The following is a 27,080-nucleotide window of genomic DNA, read 5'->3' as shown; positions in this document are numbered from 1 at the left end:
AAAAATGTTACAATAAAATGAAGGCTCAGCATACCCATAAGTTTAGTTGTTATTCTATATGCTCTTTATATTAAATTGTTTTTTTGTCCTATTGTATCTGTGACATTCTCTGTTGTCTATGCCTTGTTAGTACAATTGTGTTAAATGGTTTATACAATGTCATTTGATGATAATTCAAAAGATGTGTTCTAAGATTTACATCTCCATGCCAACTGACTAGAAGACTATATCACAATTTTAATGGCTGCCAGGGCATGCTGGCACTGACAGTGAAGAAACAGCTATTACATCTGGTGATTTGGGGGCTAAGGTCACTGGAAAATTGCCATGATTTTTTGTGAATTAAAAGTGGCCAAAAATACGCAACCGATTACTTTCCGGCCATAAGGTTGAAGGCTGTGGTGAGGCTTAAGGTGTGTTTCCCTCACGCACTTCCCAACTGTCACAGAAGGTCGTAAATGACAGACCATATACGTCCTATATTATGAATGCAAAAATTAAGAATGCATTTCACTCCTGGTACCAGAGATACCATGTAAAAATGTTTGCTAGATTATGGGAATGTATCTTGTTTTCTCTCAATAAGGTTTTAAACCTCGTCATCTCATTTTCCAGGGTCATAATCTTCTGGCCAAATGAAATGGAGATGTAAATCTTAGAACACATTGTGTCTTTTGCCACAGCACATCTACATGCCACATATGATTTTAAACTGAGCCGCCCACTTGCTGGGAAAATGGGCAATAGATGCACAGTAGAATCTGCCGTTAGCGGCACAAGAGGGTAGACTCAACTAGAGAGGAGGGGGCCTGAATGGAGACTGCACATGGGCACCCTCCTCACTTAATATGCCTCTGGTTTTATCTATGTTATTTACATTGACCCCTATACTGTAGTAGGGATTTCTGCAAATATCTTATTACTCTTGAGACCAGAGGGTTCAAGGTTTGTAAAAAAAAACAACAAACAAACAGTACATGGTAACACCTTCAATTTAAATTTAGTGTCAGGAGCAGCAGGCTGTCACTCTAGCCCATTCTGGGAACCTGTCTATTTATTACACTTATGACAGTAATTTTACATGACATAGTATAATTTACAATAACACTCCTGCCATGTTGTATTAGGATTGTCTGAATTAATCTATTTTAATTGTTATGCATTACATAAATAGGGAGCCTGTCTTTTACTATGATTAATCAACCCCAGAAAAAAAAATTATAATATTTGCCCAGATTTACTAAAGTTTGTCATGCATAACTATTGTCAAATGAAAAAGAACTGGATCAACTATTAAATATTTTAATTCACAATTCTTTGTTCAAGATGTATTTGATTTGCCAACCAGTAAAATTATAAAGAGCCTGTATTTACATAGAAATTTTTCTATGAACATTATTTAAGACAGTGATTTAAGCTGCCTAGGATTTCAGAACATTGTTAGTCCTGCAACTACACAGACATATTATATATATATATATATATATAATTATATAATGAGTCAAAGAAGCAGAAGGGATGCGCACCACAATGAGTAAAAAGCAACATATATTTAATTGTAGCACACATTAAAAACGTACAGATAAAATACCACAGTCCGGCATACAGGATCATTAGCGAGCATAGTAGAACACCGCCAGTACCGTATGCTGAAAAACAGCCCCACACCATGATGTTTTCAAATCCAAACTTCACTGTTGGTATGTTGTTTTTCATGTGATTTGCACTGCCATTTCTCCTCCAAATGTGTGTATTATGGCATCCAAAGAGTTACATTTTGGTCTCATCTGACCAGACTATATTCTACCATTATTTCACAGGCTTGTCCAAATGTTTACTTTAAACGAGCTTCAACATGCTTTTTCTTCAGCAATGGAGTATTGCTGGGTGAGCATGTATACAGGCCATGAGTGCATTACTTATTGTTTTCTTTGAAACAATTGTACCTGCTAATTCCAGGTCTTTCTGAAGCTCTCCACAAGTGTTCCTTGGCTCTTGGACAACTCTTCTGATAATTCTTTTCACTTTATCAGAAATCTTGCGAGGAGCACCTGGTCGTGGCCAGTTTATGGTGAAATTATGTTCTTTCCACTTCCAGATTATGGCCCCAACAGTGCTCACTGGAACATTCAGAAGTTTAAAATCCTGTAATCAATGCCATAATTATGTTTTGCAACAATAAGGTTGAACATCATGAGATGTTTCTTGTGTGACACCTTGGTAATGAGACACCTTTCTATAGGCCATCAGTTGGGACTGAACCAGCTTATATTAATTTGCACTGACAAGGGACAGGTTTGCTTTCTATTTACTGATAGATTTCTACTGGTGTCTTGGCTTTCCATGCCTTTTTGCATCTCCCTTTCTTCATGTGTTCAATACTTTGTCCCTGTGTCATTTCACATTATTACACATAACTTAATTTATGGACATCTATGGTTTGATTTCTTTGCATGTGTGGATTGCATGGGTTGTTGCTGACATTTGGTGAAAATGTTATTACAATAGCCCCATTACAAATATATTTATTGAGAAAAATGTTGATGTGTTCAATACTTATTTTACCCGCTGTATATAAATGACTCACTGACTCATCGCCCAAACCAGTGGACCTAGAAACCTGTAAATTGGGGAATATATGCCTTCCATGGTGTAGGCAACCACTAAGCAGGGAGTTTGGAAATTCGACTCATAAGGGGGTGAAAAGGGCTAAAATTATTCCTCCCCCTGTGCAATGTCCTGACCTACTGTTTCATCGTAGCTGTAGCACAGTTCAATATTCAAACACCAACTGTCACCCCAAATGCTGCAAAACATCACTGGCGGTTGGGGTGTCTCCCCTATTTGAATAGTGGGGGAAGGGAATTTGTTACTACAGAGGTATGGGAAGGGCATGTTTAATGTGGTGTTGCGGGGTGAGAGGCGAATGTGTTACTACAGCTGTGAGCAAGGTTAATGTGTAACTACAGATGTGAGGGAGGGGAATGTCAAATGTGCTACAACATGGGCAAGGGAGGGAAATGTGTTACTGCAGAGGTGAGGTAGTGGAATGCATTAGTATACAGGCGAGGGAGGAGATTAATTTACTATAGAAGTGAAGGATTAATGTGTTACTGGAGAGGTGAGATGGAAATGGAAACAGTAAATATCTAAAGTCGGGTACACACTAGATATGTCGTCCGTGATATCGTCAGTGGGGCCATGCTGCCCCCGCTGTCGCGCCACTGCTCCCGGCATCGGCACGTGTGTATGCACTTGCTGATGCCAGCACCCCGCCAGGACCAGCTACACAACACATTGCGCTGGGTACACATCGTTTAGTGTGTACCCAGCATAAGGTTTACCCATGTGAAACCGGGTACTTTAGCTAGTCTCTATATAATAATTCTACGAATCATGTTCCAGGTCAGACATGCTCAGTGGGTGTCGGAATTCTCAGGTACTGACATCAGTGACCATTGATGGGAGAGGTCAGAGGTTAGACCAACCATCAGTAACTGTAATGTAGCTGTTACTTAGTAAAGGTTTTTTTTTTTTGGGGGGGGGGGGCACATAACGTATGAAGCAACAAGGGAAGATAGTCTCTCAACAGAGTGCACAGTTGTCTTACATATTTGTAATACTAAAATGTATGTGGTTATTAATATGAATTAATAAAAGCTATTAGGTGTACTTTATTACTTTCGTGTTATTTTGCTGCAATTTTACAGTAGGAACATTTTAAAATATGGCTGTGTTTAGTGACACAATCGCTATTCAGTGTGGACCTGTATTATTTGACTCCAAATGTTAGTTTTGTTTAATAATACCTTAATGTGTTTAGTATTCCAGGAGTCACTGGGCTGTACAATAGGTTCGGGCTCAATATGATGTATCTGCTGTTATAAATTAGTTATGTAATGCCTCTTTTATACCAAAGTTCCAGGGGTTTGGGTCAGGGTTCCAATCCGGATCAGACGCGGAACTTTCCCGTTTTAGACTGCGGCGCTGACCGAAGATATTCCCGAGATGGTGCCGTTCACACTGGAGGCTGGTCTGCAGTGACCCGGCTCTTCGATGTTGCAGTGGACACTTGGAGATGATGTCATCTCCAAGCACCACTGAAGCCGGCCAAAAGGACGGCATGTGGCATAATCCGGGTCATCGTGACCCGGATCAGGCAGTTTACACTGCAGGGTGGCACGGGAACAACCAGTGGCCAACCCTGCAAAGTACCCGAGTTGGATCTCTGGATTCCTGGACCCAGGTGGATCCATTTACACTGACAAAAATCCCAGGTTGATGCGCATCAACCTGGGATTTTTTGGTCGGTGTAAAAGGGGTATGTCTTTTGAAGTTATCTAATCTAGGATAATCTGGGTTAACAGCAGTGGGCCAGATTCAGAGCTGAACGCTCTGACCAGAGCGCTCGCTCTGAATCAGGGCCGTCCTACCTTTTTTTGGAGCGTCCTCAAGGATGCTCGCATAGCAGGGGGTTACCACGCACAGCTATAGCGAGCGTCCATGATGATGGTCGCGATGGTCTTGACCATCGGGCTTGCGACGGAGACCCTGCGGTAGGGTCTCGCTGCCGCAAGCCCTGGAGTGATTTTGGCTCTATCAGAGCCAAAATCACTCCCACTGACATCACTAGTGATGTCAGTGGGGCCGGCTTGAGACGGTAGGTGTTCCCATGGGAACGCCTCCGTCTGGCAGGCACGCCCACCAAAGGGGGCGTGCTGTCAATCAACATCGACAGCACGCCCCCTTTGGTGCGAGACCCGGAGCGATGGAGAGCCCGTCGCTCGCCGGGTCTCGCGCATGCGCACGACGGAGCTCCCTTCGTCGTGCGCATGTGCAGTGGGGGAACATCGACCCGCTTGCGAGCATACTGCCGCTCACGAGCGGGTCTGAATGACCCCCAGTATTCACTAGCCACCTTACCAAAATACGTGGGATAACTTTTTTTTTTTTTTTATATTATTGTGGTTGTAGACAATCTATTATACCAGTGTTATTTCTTCAGGTTCCATAGGGCTCCACAGGGAGACAATGGGGTGTAGATGGTATTTGGTGGACCGGACACCAACAGCAAAGCTTTTTTCTATCCCAGGATGCTCCAGTCCTTTCCCCTATGCTCCGCTCACAGCCAGTAGGCAACTCAGTTTCGTTGGTGTCCACCAGGAGCTGGATCACCGTTAGAACAGTGGGGCTGCTGTTAAGCAGCACAAGCTTTATTTTATGATTTATTTTAATTTTTTATTATTATCCTTTTATTTATATGGCACCACAAGTGTTCCGCAGTGCCTTACAAAGTACATAAACAAATAATTTGACAAGTGACTTACAGTACAATATAGGACAAGGACATGGATAATGTACATGCTACATTAGTAACCATAACACCTAGATATGCAACAGTGTAAGCAAACAAGTGTTAGGTGCCCTGGTGGGGGGTAAGAAGTAGATGAAAGTAAAGAGAAGCACAAGAGAGTAGAGGCCCTGCTCATTAGAGCTTACATTCTGAAGGGGAGGGGCAGACAAACAGGTGTGACACAGATGGGGTAAACGGGAGGAAGGAGCATGTTGCAGCAAGTTAGGATGGGAGCTGGAAGGCTTTGATGAAGTAGTGTGTCTTGAGAGCCCGTTTGAAGGATTGTAAAGAGGTGGAGAGTCTGATAGAGAGGGAGAGAGTTCCAAAGGTCGGGAGCAGCATGGGCAAAATCTTGGAGGCGGGAGTGGGAGGAAGTAATCAGTTGGCATGAGAGGCAGCGTGCATTAGTTGAGCGAAGGGGGCAGACAGGAGAGTGGAGGGGGATGAGGTCAGAGATGTAAATTGGCGAGAGCATTGTAAGCGATTGTTAGAACCTTGAATTGGTTCCTAAAAGGGAAGGGGAGCCAGTGGCAGGCTTGTAGGAGAGGGGAGGCAGATGTAGAGTGTTTGGAGAGGAAGATGAGTCGAGCAGCAGCATTGAGGACAGACTGGAGAGGAGAGAGATGGGAGTTGGGGAGGCCAGATAGGAGGTTACAGTAGTCCAATCTGGATATGACCAGTGAGTGTATGAGGGTTTTGGTGGCATCCTGGGTGAAAAAGGGCCTAATCTCGGAAATATTTTTGAGATGGAAACGACAGGACTGTGAGAGGTTCTGGATATGTGGTTTGTAGGAGAGGGAGGAGTCCAGGATAACTCCAAGACAGTGCACTTTGGGGCTGGAAGAGATAGTTGTGCCATCAATTGTTAAAGAAATAGTGGGAAGTGAGGTTATGTTGGAGGGTGGGAAATGATCAGCTCAGTCTTAGACATATTAAGTTTAAGAATTGCTGGGACATCCAGGAAGAAATAGCAGAGAGACAGTTGGAGATGCTGGTGAGGAAAGAAGGGGAGAGGTCAGGGGAGGGAAAGGTAGATCTGAGTATCATCAGCATAGAGATGATAAGTTCACCTAGTGATGACGTATAGAGGGAGAATAGTAGAGGTCCAAGAACGGAACCTTGGGGAATACCTACTGTAAGAGGCTGTGGTGGGGAAGATTGGTCATGAGAAGAGACGGAGAAGGACCGGTCTGAGAGGTAGGACAGCCAGGAGAGAGCAGTGTCACGTAGACCAAGGAAGTGAAGGGTTTGCAGCAGGAGAGGGTGGTCAACAGTGTTGAAGGCAGCAGAGAGGTCAAGGAGAATAAGCAGAGAGTAGTGGCCCTTGGATTTGGCAGCAAGGAGGTCATTGCTGACTTTTGTGAGGGCAGTTTCAGTGGAGTAGAGAGAACGGAAGCCAGACTGAAAAGGATCAAGGAGGGAGTGGGAGGAAAGAAAGGTAAGGTGGTTGTAGACAATACAAGCAGCGCTAGACAGTCCTCTGGGTATCTGCACTGCTGCTCCATCACCCCTGCATGGCGCCGCGACTCCAACCATCGACTAAGTACTCTCGGCGGGACCTAGCTAGCAGGGCTCCTCGGATCCCAGACTGCAGCCGGGACTCAAGGGCACAAGTAAGGTGGGTCGCCGCTTGTGTCTATGCGCAGTCTTACCTCCGGTCTCGAGACAGACCGGAGGCGCTGATGTGGACACCAGTTCGTCTGGGACTCCACTAGACCACCAGGACATAACCTATACTGGTACAGGAGACAGCTAGGGCCAGGGACCCGGGGGTTGATGTCGGCATAGGGGAGAAAGTCCTCTCCCTGTGGCCCCTCCCCCAACTCAAGACACCATTCCACTGCTGTCTTGCTGCCCCAGAGCTGGTCCTCCCTCACCCTCTGCCCCCTTAGATACTCATGGCAGCCATTTTTTGCAACAGCCTGAGGTCTCAGGGAACGCTGGGTCCGGTCTCCTTGTATACCTCTTCCAAGGAGCCAGGTTATACAGCGCTATTTCCTACCAGCCACTGCAGTTTGTGTAGTTGAATTTAGTGCCCACTGCAGTTAACTTGTATGTGACTTGTGCTAGCGCTGCTGTCTATTTTTCTCAACTGACAGTTTTTTCCTTTTTCTTTCTTTCATTATAACCCTGGAATACTGAAGTATAGGGGGTTCATTGTACCTCACATCTACCTCTATTTTTGAGGGCTATCACATACTGTATCTGTGTTGCGCACTACATTGTGCCATATTGTACATATATCTGGGTTGCTCACTGCACTGTGCCAGATTGTGTGTTATAGGCTTAGCTTCAGAGGATCTCATTCAAGATGGTCTATGTGCATCTTCTTATACGGCACCTGGCCCATCAGCCCCTGCATCCTCTCCTCAGGACCCCACCTGGGCTTCTTTTTCACAGGTGTTGGCAAAAATTACGGACCACCTAGTGGTCTCTGTGGTAGATCCCCCTATGGGATGGCCACAGCAGGTACTCCCTGCAAATCCTTTGCATCCCCCATGGGTAGATGTACTTTCTACCTCAGTGCAGAGTCTGGCAGCTACCAAATGTTTCAAAAGGAAAGACCCTTACCTAGTAAACCTACTTAGTGTGCTGTGTTATCTTCCCAGTCCACCCAGCTATCAAATTCTGAGTTATCATCTGGGGAGGCAGAAGATGCAGACCTCTCTCACTGTGACTCCCCCTCGGTAGAGGAGGATCCTCCCTCTAAATTAAATATACCTGCACCTGAGAGCTGTAAAATCTATTCTTCAAATAGAAGAGCCCACTCCTAAGACAAAATAGATACTCGTTAAGCGACAGAAGGTAGTTTTGCCAGAGTTTCCTCACTCTGATCTGCTATCTGATCTAATGAGTGAAGCATGGAATATGCCAAATAATAGGTTTGAGATGCCTAAATGCTGGATTTCTTTTTATTCTCTTCCAGCTACTGATTGCACTAAATGGGAAGCTACCCCTGCAATGGATTCCCATGTGACATGCCTGGTTAAGAACGCTAATTTACCTATCATACAGCAACCTCCTTAAAGGAGACTACGGATAAAATGATTGACGCTTGCCTGGTCTATATACTCTCTTACAGGAGTTATTACTCGTCTTGCCAGGGCTACGGCCTGGGTGGCAAAGCCATTGAGCCATTGAGGAGAGGCCCTAGAAGATACATTTCCCTCTGATGCTTCGAGGGAACAGCTGTCCTACATCTCTCACATTAGGGATGCAGCCTCCTATTTAGGAGAATCTGCTTTGGATACTGGTCCCCTAGCTTTCAAGGCATCTGCTACTTCCGTGGTAGCCCGCCGTATCGTTTGGCTTTGCTCATGGAAGGCAGGCTCGGACTCTAAGGTAGAGACTCCAGAGCCTTTTTACTCTGGGGAGATCCTGTTTGGCCCAGAATTGGACAAGATTGTGACTACCTTGGCAGCTTCTAAGATGGCGTTCTTGCCCTTTGCATCTACTACGAAGCCTCAGATGTCATCCTTTCGTCCCCAGGGAAAAGCTAAAGGTCAGTCCTTTCCACGGCAGACGTCATCCACAAAGGCCTCCAAGCCTAGGACCAAACAGGCCTGGGTTACTAGACGTCCACCTACCAAATCTAAAGACAAGCCTTCAGCCTGTAGGGGCGGGCCTCTCCATGGGGGCTCCTAGGGTGGGATGCTGACTTCTTCAGTTCACCCTGTTCTGGTGTCAGACCACCTCAGAGGCCTGGGTACAAGAAGTGGTCTCCCACGGATTCGTCCTCTCATTCTTGAGGCACCCCCCCAGCAGTTCTTTTGCACAGGGCCTCCATAGGACCCAAGCAAAGCCCTGCTCCTCCAGAAGGCTATTCAGTCCTTGCTGCTCTTGGGAGTAATAATTCCGGTCCCTTAATCACAGCAAGGGACGGTTATTATTCTACCCTTTTCTTGCTTCAGAAGCCCAACACGTCTCATCGGCCCATCCTAACCTCAAGTCTCTGAACAAGTTTATCAGGGTGCCCAGGTTTCGTATGGAAACCCTACACTCTATTGTCCTGGCTATGGAGCCTGGGGACTTTATGGTGTCTCTGGACATTCAGGACGCTTACCTACATGTTTTTATAGCACCCTCTCACCAGCAGTATCTCCGGTTTGCTGTCCTAAAGCAACATTACAAATTTCAAGCACCGCCTTTTGAGCTTTCTACAGCTCCTCAGGTCTTTACCAAGATCATGGCAGTTATGGCAGCCTATCTTCATCATCGGGGGATCAGACTGCTCCCATACTTGGACAATCTCTGGCTCTTAGCAAGCTCCCCAGAGCTTCTTCACCAACATCTATAAGTAACCATTGCCTTTCTACAAATGCACAGTTGGCTGATCAACTGGAATAAGTCTTCCCTGACCCCCTCTCAAAGAATAGTACATCTGGGAGCCTTCCTGGATTTGTGTTTGGATTTGAGTTTTTGCACAGGACTCAATTCAGGATGGGAGGGCAATTTTCTTGTGGAAATATCAGATTGCCACTGCCCTTAAAGCATTTTAACTGGCTTATTCAGAAGATTTAGTTTGTGAACCAACTTAATAGATTTAAGTACCGTAATTCGGAAAATAGATATTTACCGTTGGCGGTGCTCCCCAGAGTCAAGATAACAGAATATGTAGAAAACGGAGAGAAAGAAGACTCTTTCTTGGGGGCACTCAAAAAAATATAATTGAAATTAGAGATTAATAAAATTTAACTTTTATTGATTATATTTCTAAAATGTAGAATAGACGTACAATATATAGTATATAAAAATGTCATGTGAAATATGTGTTTTTATCTGTACCTGTTGACAGATATAAACCTAAAAGGAAACTTTTGAGAGATTTATTCTCATAAAGTAAAATATACTAAATAGTGGCGAATATTGAATAATAAAGGTCAATCTGTTCATAGAGGATATTTCAAATCTATATGATAAATGGATGTAACCATGTATAATTATAGATCCTTTTAAATCGGAGAATTGCCAGAACAGTGATTGACGCTTATAATGTAGATAAGTACACACATAGAGTGCCCACCTGCATGGAGGATCCCTCATGCACCAACTTGCAGTATAATATGTACAGATAAGTATGTTATATTCTAATACCTGTGGGATAAAAATAAGGTAGCGTGCATAGGTATTCCAAATATATTGAAAATAAACACAATGTAAGGATATTGCAGTATATCAATCCCACTTGTTAGTATAGGATGTTGTGGAGAATCCCTCATGCACCAACTTGCAGTATAATATATACAAGTAAATGTGTCATATCCTAATACCTGTGGGGGACAGTTGAAAATAAAATAGCATGCATAAATATTCCAAATAATTTGTAAATGACCACAGTGTAAGGAAGTTACAGTGTATCAATCCCACATGTCAGCATTGGATGTTATGGAGAATCCCGCATGTGCCAACTTGCAATATAACCTAAACAGGTAAATATGTCGTATTCTAATACCTGTGGGAGAAGGGTTGAGAATAATGTAGCATGCATAGATATTTCAGGTAATTTGTGAATAATCAAAATATGAGAATAAAACAATATACCAATATATCAATCTCACTTGTTGAAATAGTATATTAAGCAGCAAAAATTGTCACCTATGGAGCAAAAATTAGATTAGGTATAATGTATCAGGTTAATTATCTGAGGATTCAATAGGTATACTTTATCAAAATTTTCTCAGAGTAAAGGAGAGGTGCCCAGATCCTGACTACCCCACTTCTGCTGTCACCTAGTCTTGTATCGGACAGAGGACAAGGGATGAGAGAGTGGGGTTGGCAGCTGGTGGGAAGGAAGGAAATGAGCACTTCTGCTGTCAGTGTGCACAAACCCCGGCTATCCTGATATCAGGGACATTGCAGGACAGGCAGGGCCGGTCGGCTGATGAGAGAGTGCGACAACAAATATTGTTGAATCCAACAGAAGTATTTAAAAATCTTTATATGGATATGATCAACAGAGCCTTAAATAATGGTACTATATCAAAATCTGAACATACCTACCTACAAGTGGAACATCCCAGAGTGGCAACATGTTACCTTCTACCAAAAGTCTACAAGAACCACAGAGCACCACCAGGTAGACCGATAGTCTCTGGAATAGGGAGTCTGTCTGAAAAGGCCAGTACTTTTGTTGATCTACATCTTCGACATTTTTATATACTATATATTGTACGTCTATTCTACATTTTAGAAATATAATCAATAAAAGTTAAATTTTATTAATCTCTAATTTCAATTATATTTTTTTGAGTGCCCCCAAGAAAGAGTCTTCTTTCTCTCCGTTTTCTACATATTCTGTTATCTTGACTCTGGGGAGCACCGCCAACGGTAAATATCTATTTTCCGAATTACGGTACTTAAATCTATTAAGTTGGTTCACAAACTAAATCTTCTGAATAAGCCAGTTAAAATGCTTTAAGGGCAGTGGCAATCTGATATTTCCACAAGAAAATTGCCCTCCCATCCTGAATTGAGTCCTGTGCAAAAACTCAAATCCAAACACACATACTATTTTCGTACTGAGTCCCATCTCAGTCTCTAGAGTTTTTCGCACGGACCGCTCTTTTGGGAATAAATCTTGTTTCTATTTTTTCTAAAAGTACGGACTATTGTGATATAATTTCTTGTGGCTACAAGAGCATGTCGAATTTTAGTCTTAAGAATGAATTGACCACTAGGAGGAAACTCTTGGGAGATCTCAATGATATTTTCCCAAGTGAAGTGTCAAATGAGGAATCTACTTACAACTGGGATAATGATTTCCAGAGACTAAACACCCTACTGCAGAAACAATTGAGAACTGGGTGGGATTTAACCACTCTAGAAAACGATCAAAAACACAAAATTTGCCCTAGAGGTTTAAGACCCAATGTGTTTCCAGCTTTCCCACTCTTTTCCGAATCCCTCAAGAATGAATGGGACTCTACCCTTCTTAAATGCTCATTTGAGTTGATAAATATACTCCTAAAACATGATAATTTGGTCTTGGAGGAATGTCAAAAAGAGATAGAATCAATAGGAAAATGCCTGGAACAGTGGGAAACAGACACCTCTTTTCAAAAAGTATTTGAGCAGAACAAAAAGGATCTAGAAAACTATGAAAAGATCATAACCGAGAGAAAAAAGAACAAATTCCTCAGGGACAAAAAGGACTTTGCGACCGGACGTATATTCCGTTGGAAAATTTCAAATAAAAGGACCACCTACAGGGAACAAGGAGGAGATTATACCTCCTCAGAAATAGAATCGTCGGGGGAAGAAGGAGATAATAACAGTACATCTAATATCTTTCCCTCACAAGCACCCCTTTTTTTAGGGAACCCACGAGGTATCAGAGGAGGATACCGGGGCAACAGAGGAGGACCAGGAGATCGATCAAAAAGAGGACAACTCAAATGGGACAATTTCTCACCTAACAAGTACAGCACCCGGAATCAACCAAAAAAGTAGCTGCTAACCTTCAGATAATGAACCTGTCGGATCATATCCTAACTCATATAGAAGAAGATGTTCTCAGTAGGGGCCTATCCTTTTCACCTACCTCTAATTTCAACCGATTTGGATGGGAGAAAGATCTTAAACTCTTTGGTCGCAAACTACTCTTAAAAAAATTCTTTTCATCTAAGGAACAAATTGTCACGCCTACCTCTGACGAATCTTTGGTGGAAACGGAGATATTAGCCTTACGTGCACTTGAGGAACTACAAGAGGAAGCGCAATATAGCTGCCCCACACCCAGACAGAGACCACAATGTAAGAATAAATCGACGTTCTTCCCATCTGAAACAATATGCCCAGAAGTTAGTGTCTTCATGAATCTTGTATCCAATGATCTAGATAAACTACATCAGAATAGACATCTATATAAAAAAAACGACAACCTCAATAGGGAGGAAAGAGAGGCTCTCAAGAATATCAGGGGATGGCAGGATGTTGTGATTAAGCCCTCTGATAAAAGGGGCAACATCGTGATATGGCCTAAAAAAGATTACACTAAAGAGGCCTATAGACAACTGCTGGATGAGAACTGTTATCAACAAATATTGTTGAATCCAACAGAAGTATTTAAAAATCTTTATATGGATATGATCAACAGAGCCTTAAATAATGGTACTATATCAAAATCTGAACATACCTACCTACAAGTGGAACATCCCAGAGTGGCAACATTTTACCTTCTACCAAAAGTCCACAAGAACCACAGAGCACCACCAGGTAGACCGATAGTCTCTGGAATAGGGAGTCTGTCTGAAAAGGCCAGTACTTTTGTTGATCTACATCTTCGACATTTTGTCCTAGAACTCCCATCATATACGAGGGACACCTCGGATATTTTGAGGAAAGTACATGATATACAATTAGGGGAAGGACAATATTTGGCTAGCTTGGACGTTGAAGCTCTCTATACTAGTATTGACCACTCTTTGGGTATGGAATCGATAAGATATTTTCTGAGTATGGAAGACCATAATGACTTCCACAACTTTATACTAGAACTACTATATTTTGTGTTACACTACAATTTTTTCACGTTTGAAGACAAATTCTTTTTGCAGACAAGAGGAACTGCGATGGGCGCGGCTTGCGCACCAACCTATGTGAATCTTTATCTAGGCTGGTGGGAACGTGAACATGTATTTAATGATAACAACGAACACTATACTAACCACGTTATCTCATGGTATCGATACATCGATGACATTTTTGTCATCTGGGATGGTGAAGAAAAACTCCTCTGTGATTTCATTCAACATCTCAATAATAACACCTTCAATCTTAAACTAACACATGAGATCAGTAATACCGCAATAACCTTCCTGGATCTAAAGATTTACAAGAATTCAAAGGGGACCCTGGAAACTGAACTCTTCAGAAAAAGCACTGCTACTAATAGTGTATTACATCAGACCAGCTCTCATTTCCCACCAACTGTGGAAAACATCCCCAAAGGTGAATTTCTTCGCCTACATAGGAATTGCTCTGATCCTCAAATTTTCAAACAACAAAGTGCAGTTCTATCATCTAGACTGAAAGAAAGAGGTTATAGCAATAGGTCAATTAAAAAGGCACTTAGATCCACTTTGAGAACTAACAGAGAAGATCTTATCTTCACTGACAAGTATAAATCTGAGACAGATACAAAGGATACTATTCGATTTGTGGGAGATTTTTGCCACGAATGGAAGACGATCAAGAATGTTATTCAAAAACATTGGCATATCCTACACCTAGATAAGGATCTATCATCCAACCTAGGTGAAAATGTCTCAATGAGTTGGCGACGATCCCAAAATCTACGGGATAACCTGACCCAGAGCCATTATAGACGTACCAATCCCCGTCCACCTCCAATGGAAGGTTCATATCCTTGTGGATCATGTAAGGCTTGTCCCCACATGATTAAAAAGAAACAAGTAAGTGATAAATATGACCAAGTCATATCAATTAAAAATTATATCAACTGCAGAACCAAAGGAGTGGTGTACTGCATCACTTGTGACTGCGGTATGAGATACGTGGGTATGACAACAAGGATGCTCAAAGAAAGAATACTGGAACACATTGGCACCATCAGAAATGCCCAGCAGGACTCCTTGAAAATGAAGAAACTCACGTCAGTAGCCAGGCACTTTTACCACATCCACAAAGGAAACTTAAAATATTTTAAAGCCTTTGGGTTAGAAGAAGTCAAACTTGGAATAAGGGGTGGCGACCTTACTAAGGAACTACTTAAACGGGAAAGCCGATGGACTTTCAAACTGGGCACCCTTGTACCAGGAGGACTGAACGAATATATTAACTATAGTTCATTTTTGTAACATCCCATAGTTTCCATTTTTTTTCCATTTCTTTCCGTTTTTCATACGTCTTAATAGACATATAATCTAGCTCTGGGACATCTGTGATCCCATATACATCTGTTCAAACGAACATATTAATATACTAATATTCAGCTCTCACAGGGTTATCACGAACCAGTGGATATATGTGTACATATGTGCGTATGTGCATATCCGAAAGTGTTCAAATGTGTATGTGTGCAAATTTGTACACAAGCGCATTGGTCCTTGGGATAATAATCCTTTTACCACTTCTTTGACTTGTTCACATTTTTTTCATTTCTTTCATTTTCCTTATATATAATATAAAAAATTTTTTGTTCTTGCTTTGGAATAAGAAAAATATCTACTTATGGAGAATTGTGTATGTTTGTTTCCTGCTTATGTACATGTGTATACTTATTGTGAATGCATGTGCAGATGTACTAATGCATATAGATGAATCCCCTGACAAATCAGGGAATGATCGATTTCTCAATTGGGTATCATATAATTGAGTATATTCACTCGGTCTCCATCAACCTCATTACTGATGATTTAATTATTACCAAGAGCATCTTTAATAGTTTACTCCAAAAAACATTGCTCTCTAGATATATGCTTTTTATGTTTTATTTATGCCACCCATATATGTGGATGACTTAATTGATTGGTTATTATCTCTCCGGGCATGTATATCATGTAATATTTGCCAATTGGCTCTCTAACCACTTCAACTAGGTAGGGTATAAATATCACCTGAACACATCACACTTTGCTGGATGTGAACAAGCCTCTGAATAGGCGAAACGTACGTCATCATCAAGAGTGGTCATGTGATCTGGGAGGCAGGGCACCCTCCCGACTGACGCACACAGGGATTTCCCTGGAGCTCACCGCCGCCTGATCACAGCACGGCAGCCGCTACTTCCTGCTCTACACAAGGGTTACATATCCGGAAGGCAGGGCATCCTCCCGACTGACGCGCATGTGGGATTTCCCCAGCACTTCACCGCCGCCTGGATACAGGATGGCAGCCGCGACCACATGTCCTCTATGGACACATCTCATTAGAAACCACCCCGATCTGCACGCTGTGCAGCAGCACGAGGTATTTCAATCCCCGCACCTATAGACATTAAACGGAGCTGTACGGTGATTACAGCATACCTGTCCTGGACTCAGTCACTATCTATGGACTGTAACTATATGGACACACTGTATCAGAAGCTGCCCTGATCGAGCATCAGCAAGGGGTTACTAAATCCCTACACCCACAAGCAATATATGGAGCTATGTGGTACATGCCCTTTATATCCAACGCATGCTAAAGCAGATATTCACTCTACTTTCATTAACTCATTTTTTCTGAAATTACCTGACTAAAATATCAGCTAAAATATATATGCAAATCTCTTTATATTGTGTGGAATTAAACTGCAATCTTTATGCTGCATTCTCATTATTTTTCGCACTCTCTCATCAGCCGACCGGCCCTGCCTGTCCTGCAATGTCCCTGATATCAGGATAGCCGGTGTTTGTGCACACTGACAGCAGAAGTGCTCATTTCCTTCCTTCCTACCAGCTGCCAACCCCACTCTCTCATCCCTTGTCCTCTGTCCGATACAAGACTAGGGGACAGCAGCAGTGGGGTAGTCAGGATCTGGGCACCTCTCCTTTACTCTGAGAAAATTTTGATAAAGTATACCTATTGAATCCTCAGATAATTAACCTGATACATTATACCTAATCTAATTTTTGCTCCATAGGTGACAATTTTTGCAGCTTAATATACTATTTCAACAAGTGAGATTGATATATTGGTATATTGTTTTATTCTCATATTTTGATTATTCACAAATTACTTGAAATATCTATGCATGCTACGTTATTCTCAACCCTTCTCCCACAGGTATTAGAATACGACATATTTACCTGTTTAGGTTATATTGCAAGTTGGCACATGCGGGATTCTCCATAACATCCAATGCTGACATGTGGGATTGATACACTGTAACTTCCTTACACTGTGGTCATTTACAAATTATTTGGAATATTTATGCATGCTATTTTATTTTCAACTGTCCCCCACAGGTATTAGGATATGACACATTTACTTGTATATATTATATTGCAAGTTGGTGCATGAGGGATTCTCCACAACATCCTATACTAACAAGTGGGATTGATATACTGCAATATCCTTACATTGTGTTTATTTTCAATATATTTGGAATACCTATGCACGCTACCTTATTTTTATCCCACAGGTATTAGAATATAACATACTTATCTGTACATATTATACTGCAAGTTGGTGCATGAGGGATCCTCCGTGCAGGTGGGCACTCTATGTGTGTACTTATCTACATTATAAGCGTCAATCACTGTTCTGGCAATTCTCCGATTTAAAAGGATCTATAATTATACATGGTTACATCCATTTATCATATAGATTTGAAATATCCTCTATGAACAGATTGACCTTTATTATTCAATATTCGCCACTATTTAGTATATTTTACTTTATGAGAATAAATCTCTCAAAAGTTTCCTTTTAGGTTTATATCTGTCAACAGGTACAGATAAAAACACATATGTCACATGACATTTTTATATACTATATATTGTACGTCTATTCTACATTTTAGAAATATAATCAATAAAAGTTAAATTTTATTAATCTCTAATTTCAATTATATTTTTTTGAGTGCCCCCAAGAAAGAGTCTTCTTTCTCTCCATTTTCTAGCCTTCCTGGATTATCAGGCTCAGAGAATCTTCCTGAGCACAGTCAAAATCTCTGCACTACAGCACCGAGGGCGCAGGTTACTCCACAGTCGCCGAGTGTCAATTCACTCTGCAAACTTTGGGATCCAAGGTGTCCACCTTCGACATGGTGGAGTTCACTCAGTTCCACTCCAAGCCCTTGCAACACCTGATCCTTTCCAGGTGGAATGGGCTGCCCCATCTGCACAGATCCCAGATGATGGGCCTCTCTCCGGAGGTTTGCCTGTCCCTATGCTGGAGGCTACAGATATCTCACTTAAACAAGGGTTGCCCCTTTTGGATCCTGGACTGGGCACTCCTCACCACGGATGCAAGCCTCCACGGGTGGGCTGCACTCATTGGCCAGCACTCCTTCCAAAGCTGCTGGACTCCAGCCAAGGCGATCTTACCAATAACCGTCCTGGAACTCCGAACCATCTACAAAGCCCTCTCACAGGCTCAGGATATTCTTCAGGGTAGGCCAGTACAAGTAAAGTCCAACAACGCCATGGCAGTGGCCTACCTCAATCACCAAGAAGGCACTCAAAGTCGGTCAGCAATGGCAGAAGTGTCCCGCATTCTCACGTGTGTCAAATTTCATCTCTGCAGTGTTCATCCCAAGGATTCTCAATTGGGAAGCAGAGTTCCTCAGCCGTCACGACGTGCATGCAGGGGAGTGGTCTCTACATCCAGAAGTCTTTCAGCTCCTGGACAAATGGGGTCTATGGGACGTGGACCTCATGGCCTCTTGACACAACCACATGCTTCCAGTGTATGGGGGCAGGACCGGAGACCTCAATGCAGCCTTCATGGATGCATTTATCTGAGGTGGACCTTCCATTAGGCGTACCTCTTTCCTCCAGTCTCCCTTCTTCCTCGGGTTCTTTGGAAGTTCAAGCAAGGAGGCATGATCCTGTTGGTAGCTCCGGCATGGTCCAGATGCCACTGGTACTCCAATCTTCAAAGTCTCTCCATAGACGTTCCTCTATGACCAGACCTGTTGTCTCAGGGTCCCTGTCTACATCCGGACCTGGCCCATCTGTCTTTAATGGCTTGGCTCTTGAGACATCCCTCCTAAGGTCTAAAGGGTTTTCTAGCTCTGTGGTCCAGACCATGCTCAGAGTGTGTAAATCGGCCTCTGCCAGGATTTATCACCGAGTTGGCATACATATTTCCAGTGGTGTGCTACTAGAAACTATGACCCTTATGTGTTTAGGGTTTCTAGAATCCTTGCCTTTTTTCAAGCTGGATTGGATCTCGGACTCCGCCTAGCCTCTCTGAAAGTGCACGTCTCTGCTCTGTCCATCTGGTTCCAGCGCAGAATTGCTCCTCTACCGGATGTTCACACCTTCCTGCAAGGTGTTCTCTGTATACAACCTCCCTTTGTCCCTCCTGTGGATCCATGGGATTTGTCAGTGGTTCTCCACGCACGTCAGGAACCTCCACTTGAACCCCTGGATTCAGTAGACTCAAATGGCGAAGACTTTTTCTTCTGGTTATGGCATCTGCTCATAGGGTATCTGATTTAGGGGCGCTCTCCTGTCGCTCCCCATTTCTGATCTTTCATCCGGATAGGGCTGTTCTTCGAAAGCACCCTGGCTTCCTTCCCAAGGTGGTCTCTCGTTTCCACCTTAATGAGGAAATTGTGGTTCCAGCCTTTTACTCACCAGACCTCTCAGCAGGTGAGGCCTCTTTGGATGAGGTCCATGCTCTGAAGATCTACGTGGACCTACTAGTTCCATCAGGAAATCGGATTCCCTCTTCAATCTATATGGATTCCACAAGAAGGGTTGGCTAGCTAACAGACAGACTCTGGCCAAATGGCTTTGCATGACTATCTCACAGGCTTACATGCAGACTGGCCTTCCTGTGCCAGCTACAGTATCTGCTCATTCTACTCGCTCTGTGTGTCCCTCATGGGCAGCCCGCAGTGGCAGGTCTGCTGAACAACTATGCAAGGCCGTCCTCACCTTTCTTAGGTTATATGCCTTGGATACATTTGCCCCTCAGGATGCTCCACCCCCAGTAGCACCACCCACACTTCCTGAACTTTTTTTTTTTTTCCCAGAAAAATAGCCCTGATTGTGACAGATACAATACAGGAAGTGCTGCATACAATGTACGTACCTTGTAAACCAAATATTGTATTTCAAATTCAAGGGGACAATATTAATCAACCTCCAGGAAATAACAGGAAACAGGAGCTGATTCAGACCCAGACGCTAAGAAGCGTTCGCTTGTAGCTGGCCGATGTTCGCATTCCGCGCATGTGTATGCATCGCAGTGTGCGTGCGCGAACGATCAAGATGTGTTCCCTCGCCGGGCATAGACAGTCCAGCAGAGTGATTAACAGGAGAAGCCGTTTGTGGGTGGTAACAGAGGCTGGCCACTAGAAACGGGGGAGTGGAGGTGCGAACGCAGGCGTGCCTGAGCGTCCCAACGCCATTTCAAAGGCGTGCATAATTAAAAGGAAGCGTCATTGTACATGTCACCTGGCTGTTTTTTACACTCAAATGATTGCAGTGCTTGAGGTAGGGTATAGTCAACCTCAAGCTCTGCGTTCGCTTCCAATGGTACCCGATGTACCGATGCTTGCATACACTGGAGATTACGTGCATTAGTGGGCGTCTTAAGACAGGCTGGTGGGCATCTGTAGACACAATGTGAATGCACGCCAGGACATAGTGGGCGTGCTTATGCCTTGTCGTGCTATCGCCTGCTGTGCCGTCACTTAGCCGAATTTGCATAGGCTGGGAGCGAAAGAACGCATCTAGCGAGCGGGTCTGAATGAGCTCCACAATGCAGTAACATGATACCTGGATTTGCTCAGATTACATTTAAAATTGTTCTTTAAAGAAAATACCAAATTATTAAATTTTTCTTTCATATATTAAAAGTTCTCAAATGACTCAATGATAAATTTTGGAAATTCAATGAGTGCAGATAAATAAGAATAAGAACTAAATTTAAATTATGTTTAAATCTCCCATAATATAATATTTGCAATTGAACTGTCATTAGTAAAGTCAGATTACATCAGTGCAGAGATGCTAAAGCTTGTGAGATAATAATAATAAATATAATTATCGCTGATGATTACAAAGTTTAACTTCATATTATATTATACACTAAACTTGAAAGTAGTGAGCAACATATAGAGAAATAGTGTAGATTAAAGAGAACTATTTATTAAGAAGACATTGGGTTCCTTTTTTGAAGTATTCCCGCATCGTTTAGTATCAGGACCATTTAACATAATAGTTCTGCTCCATAGATATCTGCAGTGACGTCTCTATTTTCATTTGCACAAGCAGTCTCTATAGCTTTCTATGGGGATAGCAAAAATGTAGAAATTTACCAAGCTCCCAAAATGCTTAGCTTTAGATGTTAGCCTTTGTAACCTACAGTATAGACTACTTGCCGACATTCCTGGGCAGCTTTCCAGGAGCAGCAGGAGGGGACCTGTTGCTCTCCTCTTTGGGGGGCGGGACCAGATGTTAGATGGCATTAGGTCGCGCCCCTTTACAGAAACCCCCCGCGATTTTCGGGTTCGTAAGGAGGGGGCGGGGCTAAAAGGCACAATTTTCACCATTTAGCCCCGCCCCTTTCCTACAGACCCGAAAATTCCAAGTAAAATCTTCCCATCCTGCTCACTTCATTAAGAAGTGGGCGTGATGCGGGAGAAATGCCTACTCTTCCGGGGGTGCAGGCATGTATGCTAGTTGTTTGCACAAGCACAGTAGGTAAACTGGGCCTGAACCCAGCAGTAAAGCAATAGTGTAAACTATCACTTTACTTTTCACTCATCACCTAGTTGGGTTCTTATGGAGTCCCTGTCCCAGTGAGAGATTTTTAATAAATTGCACTGTAAAGACATTGTTTATCGCTGCAATTACACTTATCGGGGCTACATTGTGAAAGGTCAGAAATAGGCTTCAGAGCTGTACACACTTCTTATGTTTTCTTATATTGTTCAATTATATTTTACTGATGTCTAATATATTTTCTTGCAGAAGGATGAAATTGACTCCTAATCTCAAGTGACCAATGTACCAACTAGTTTGGAGAAAATTAAGGCTCTAAAGCTAAAATGTAGGAGCTACAATCATGTTGGTGTCCTTACACTATGATATGCACAATGTTGTGTGACCCATATGGCAAATGAGAGGGGTTAAGGGTTCAGTGCCTAATAATAGACGTTGTCCTGCTCAGTCATCCAGCTGGAGCCAGCTCAAAGAAATAACTACAGCAACTTCCTGGATTTAAATGCCAAAAGCTTTGAAGTGAGATGCTTGGCATGTCATAACATATAGAAGCATGGGAGGCCAATAAACAATTTTTCACTTGAAATAAAATCCCAGTAACAAACAGTATGCTGGTAAACGTGTGCTGGGTTTATGGTTTTGGCATTGTAAAAATATACTCTCAGATATAGTGCGTTTTTTTTTATTATTTTAAATGAACTCCATGGTAAAAATAATATTTTGCAGGTATAAATGGCATGTTGAAAGTAGACCATAAAGCTGCATACACACACGATTTTTTGAATGATTATCGTTAAACGATATCGTTTAACTATAATCGTTTGAAAAAAACGTTCACTATCTGAGTCAAACGATGAACGATCATCGTTAATGTGCGTTCACGTTTGTAGTTCAGTCAGACTTGTCAACTCAACGATTTTCATTAAGTTAAAATGCAAAAAATCGTTTGTAGTTCAAAAAAATCGTTCATGACACTTTAAAAAATCTGACAGATAATCTGACAGAAAATCGTTCAGAAAATCATTGGTAACAAAATCGTTGTGTGTGTATGCAGCTTTAAAAGTAAGCATGTTACATGGTCATTTTGTCATCACATTTATCCTCATCAGGACATTTTTAGGTAATTCTCATGAAAACCATCTGCTGTAATACAATGCTGCTAGCAAGGGAGATTATTTATTCAGAGCTGGAAAAATACCATATGTAAAACTAGTCTGTTTGTTTCTTTTTAGCAGCTTCCCCCCTCCATATTGGTCAGTGCTCAAATGCATGATTACCACATTACTTTTTTCTTTCATTATTCCATTGAGGACCGTATTACACAGACACAATTGTGGAGACCATTCATTTTATACAGCATACCTATCTACTGTGGTTTCCACAGTAGCCTACCACTGTGTCATGGAGTCATGGCCACTTTGACAGATGTAGAACGTTGAATAATCAAATTTTCCTTTTTTTGTGTTTAAAAGAAAAGTACAAATTAATTTATAACAGCAAAGTTGCAGAATTGCATGCCATTTTTCTTACCTGAGTCTGCAATACCAGGTTACGCCTTTACATAGAAATATTGATGTGTCAGTTATTTTTGTAAGCAAAGTGCAAATGTATTGGATAGCTAATAGACATCGCAGTGCGCGAACTAGCCATTTGGGACTGCGATCACAGCGGCTACGCAAACTCATCGCAGAGTGATTGACAGAAATTGCTGTTTGTGGGTGGTAACAGAGGGTCGGTCGGGCAAACGTAGGCGTGCCAGTGCGTTTAAACGCTATTGCAGGGGTGTGCATAAATTATCCACGGCGAAGCCCTATGCAGCCTGAGGCCTGATAGCGTGCGTGGAAGTTAGCAATTCCTGAGTAAGGTCGGGGCTTGTGCAAGTGTGCGTGAGGCTGCAATGGTACTCGATTGTCCCGTTGGTTTTGCGGTCTTGCTAAATATTACAGATGTGTGTAAGGTATAGTGGGCGATCTTATGTAGTGCTGCAGTGGCATTGTGATCACAATGGATTAGCATACTATCGCAGGTGAATTGCTGCGTAATCACTATGGCAATTGCGTTCCATAGTGAATTAGGCCCACAGTGACAAACAGCTGTAATATTAGTTTACCGCTGTTTATTAAATGTGCATGCTAAAGGGGTTATATCTAGTTGATAAATGGTGCCCTATATTTCATGTATATTCATTTTATAGATATATGGACAATTCCTAGATGAAGTTGTAGAGCAGGGATGGGGAACCTCTAGCCCGGGGGCCGTATAAGGCCCACGGAATAATTTGGTCTGGCCCTCAGAGCCTTTTTCGGGATGCAGTCAAGAAGCCGACGGTCTGAATGCCGACCACCAGCTTCCCGACTGTCTATTCCCGGCATGGTACTATTGACAGGCGTCGAAATCCAGACGCCTGTCATTATACCTACGACGAGAGCCCGACGCCCGGTATACCAAACGAAGGTAAGCCAGGCACGGGCAGTGCCATCTGGAGGGTCCTTAGGACGCTTCAGACGGTCACACCTCTGCCCTTACAGCTTCCCGAAACATCCTCAGGATGCTCCGGGCACTGCTGTAATCACCGGCGATTATGTCCCCGCCCCCGGGTGACATCACCGGGCCCGCGAATAATGTTATATATATCAAAATGGCCCTCGGCAGAAAAAAGGTTCCCCACCCCTGTTGTATAGCCAAAATTCAGGAGAGTAATACAGCAGTTTATACAGTGCCTACATGCATTTGCATTTACAGTAAGACAAATAAATAGCTTCAAAATTCATTGCAAGGTCTTACTATATCTTCTGTATATTCACATACTTGTTTAACCAAGCATTAACCTTATTACAAATATTTCTATAACATTTTTTCTTGAATTGAAATAATAAAAAAAAAAAGTTAGTCAAACACAAATTCATAGATGGAGCTCTTATATTAGTTGCAGTTTATAATGCCATTATTGTTTTGTATACAATTCCTGACTATGTAATATGGAATTCTCCCATGCATCGGCAACACCTATTTCATATATCTGCAAATTACTGCCTCTGTGAATGCAATAAAATTTCAGAGCCTGGGAATACTTTGACATTTTGCTGTGATGACTAGACATTACATTTATAATAATATGTAAATATAATTGTCAGACACATGACTCATACCACTGTGAACAATTAAACTGCAGGACTATTGCATATAAGTGATACCATTTCATGACTGATTTCATAGATTTTCAACTCTCAGTGACACAAAGGCACTTAGAGGTAGGTTTTATATAGTGGAACAAATGTATGTTGTGGTCTGTTGCTGCTGTTCTGCTCTCTCCATAATCATTATACCTGTATGCCATTGCCATAAACATCTGTCACAATGTGATGTAATATTAACAAAGGTGAGCAATACCCACTGTACAACCATGGTGATTAATATGTGACTCTCGTGATTGTATATTAATTTTCCTTGGTCAGTCTTAAGGCGCGTATCCACTTGCCGAGAAAAATGAACGGTTACGACATCGTTATAGTTCAATCGCTCATTAGTCGTGCAGTAATCGTGCAGAAAAATGTCGGCAATGACCAGCGATGCGCGTTCCCGCTGGTCGTTGTCGGTATCGCTCATCGCCCGAACATGACGGTCAACCTGACGATATCGTCAGGTTGAGCATGTTCGGGGATGAGGAAGGGTGTCTGCACTGAGCGACATATTGTTCAGTGTGGGCACTGCACAGTATAATGAACGACTGAATGATAACAATATCGTTATTGTTCAGTCCTTAATTTTTGGCAAATGGATACGCGCCTTTAGTTATAATTTAAAAGACTATAGTCATGATGCAGAGTGACCAATAAGAACATAACTATGTTGCAAAGGATAATACTTATTTTGAGACTGGAAAAATAGCCATTTTGCTATCATGTGGCCAGCGCAGGCAGATCACAAATAGATATCAAAATAATTGAGCAAGTATTGAAGACGCTCTAAAACAGGCCTGGCCAACCTGTGGTTCTCCAGTATTTGTGAAACTACAAGGCCCAGCAAAACTTTGGCAGAGCATTCTGGGACTTGTTCACAACAGCCGGAGAGCCACAGGTTGACCAGGCCTGCTCTAAGCTAACAGTTGTCACAGGCACCAGCATCTGATACATACATTCTTGGGCATTTCATGTGCAAATAATGTATTGCATACAAGTAGGCTTTTAGATAATTAGAAGCTTTCATATGAAGAAAGCAGAGCTCCCCGCTCTTAGCTTATGTGAAAATATCCCTAGTAAGCACATACAAAATACATACACCTCACTTCACAAAAAAGACCTTGCTCCATCCAACTCTTGCCATCAGCCAATGAAACCATATGCTCCTCCAGAGACACTAATAATGAGCTCTGAAGACCCATGCGCTCTAGACAGACCTGTGAAAATTAAGAACTACAGCTCAACCAGAAGGGATTTTGTACTGTGCCTTTGTTTGCTTTGCATATCATGATGAGTTTTTGCTTACAGTGCACACGCAGAAGCAAATTAATGCATGTTTGCATACTGGTATCTCAGTCTATTGAGTCAGATGGAACTTTGCTGGATCTATCTTTCCATGAAGTAGGGTGCTGTTAATACGATCTTACATAACCAGCCTGACGTCTGGAAGTATCATGGGCATGTATATAAAGCTCTGTGTGTGTGTCTGAGTCATTCATACAGATAAGGGAAGTCTGTTTCAGGAGGAACCATTGCACCTAGCATGGGGCTGCCTAGCCTAGCATGGTTCGGCACTGGTTCCCACTTGCACAATCTCCCGCATTACTTGAACAGATACTTACATTATCATTAGGTAGTAGATCAGGCTTCCGCAGCTTCCTACAACTGCAGGCACCTGGCGTGCGACTCAGCATCAGCCCCCATAAGAACATAGCCTACCTGACTGCTTGCTTCAGAAAAGTATGAAAAGAAGTGCATGATTTGATGACTTCCTTCACATTATCAATTGGCATAGAGCCGTCATCATGCCCCTGCCCATTAAGTGTTCACTGAGATTGGCAGACTATGAAGACACAGTTTGCATCATCAAGCACATCCTTGCCCTACTTGAGTGCAGGTATGGGCCCTTCAAAATGAGTTACCTCCTCTCTGGGGAATATAGGAAATGTCACCCTATTCTGAGTATTCCTGGACATCATGGCGCCGTAGACAATGTAAATAATAAACAAGTGATGCCAAATACTGCAATTCACTGTACACAGTGGGAAATAGATCAGGCTTGAGAAATACAGTCAAAATAATGCACAGCCATGTGATCTAGTGTATCCAATCATGTTGGTGGGATCTGTCTCAATATACAGGGCTGTAGCTAGGGTAGTGCGGCCGGTGCCATCGCACAGGGTACCACAGGTCAGGGGG

This window comes from Taudactylus pleione, unplaced genomic scaffold (assembly GCF_031769625.1).
Source record: "Taudactylus pleione unplaced genomic scaffold, aTauple2 ptg000038l, whole genome shotgun sequence".
Lineage (NCBI taxonomy): Eukaryota > Metazoa > Chordata > Amphibia > Anura > Myobatrachidae > Taudactylus > Taudactylus pleione.
Note: the sequence above shows the minus strand (reverse complement) of the source record.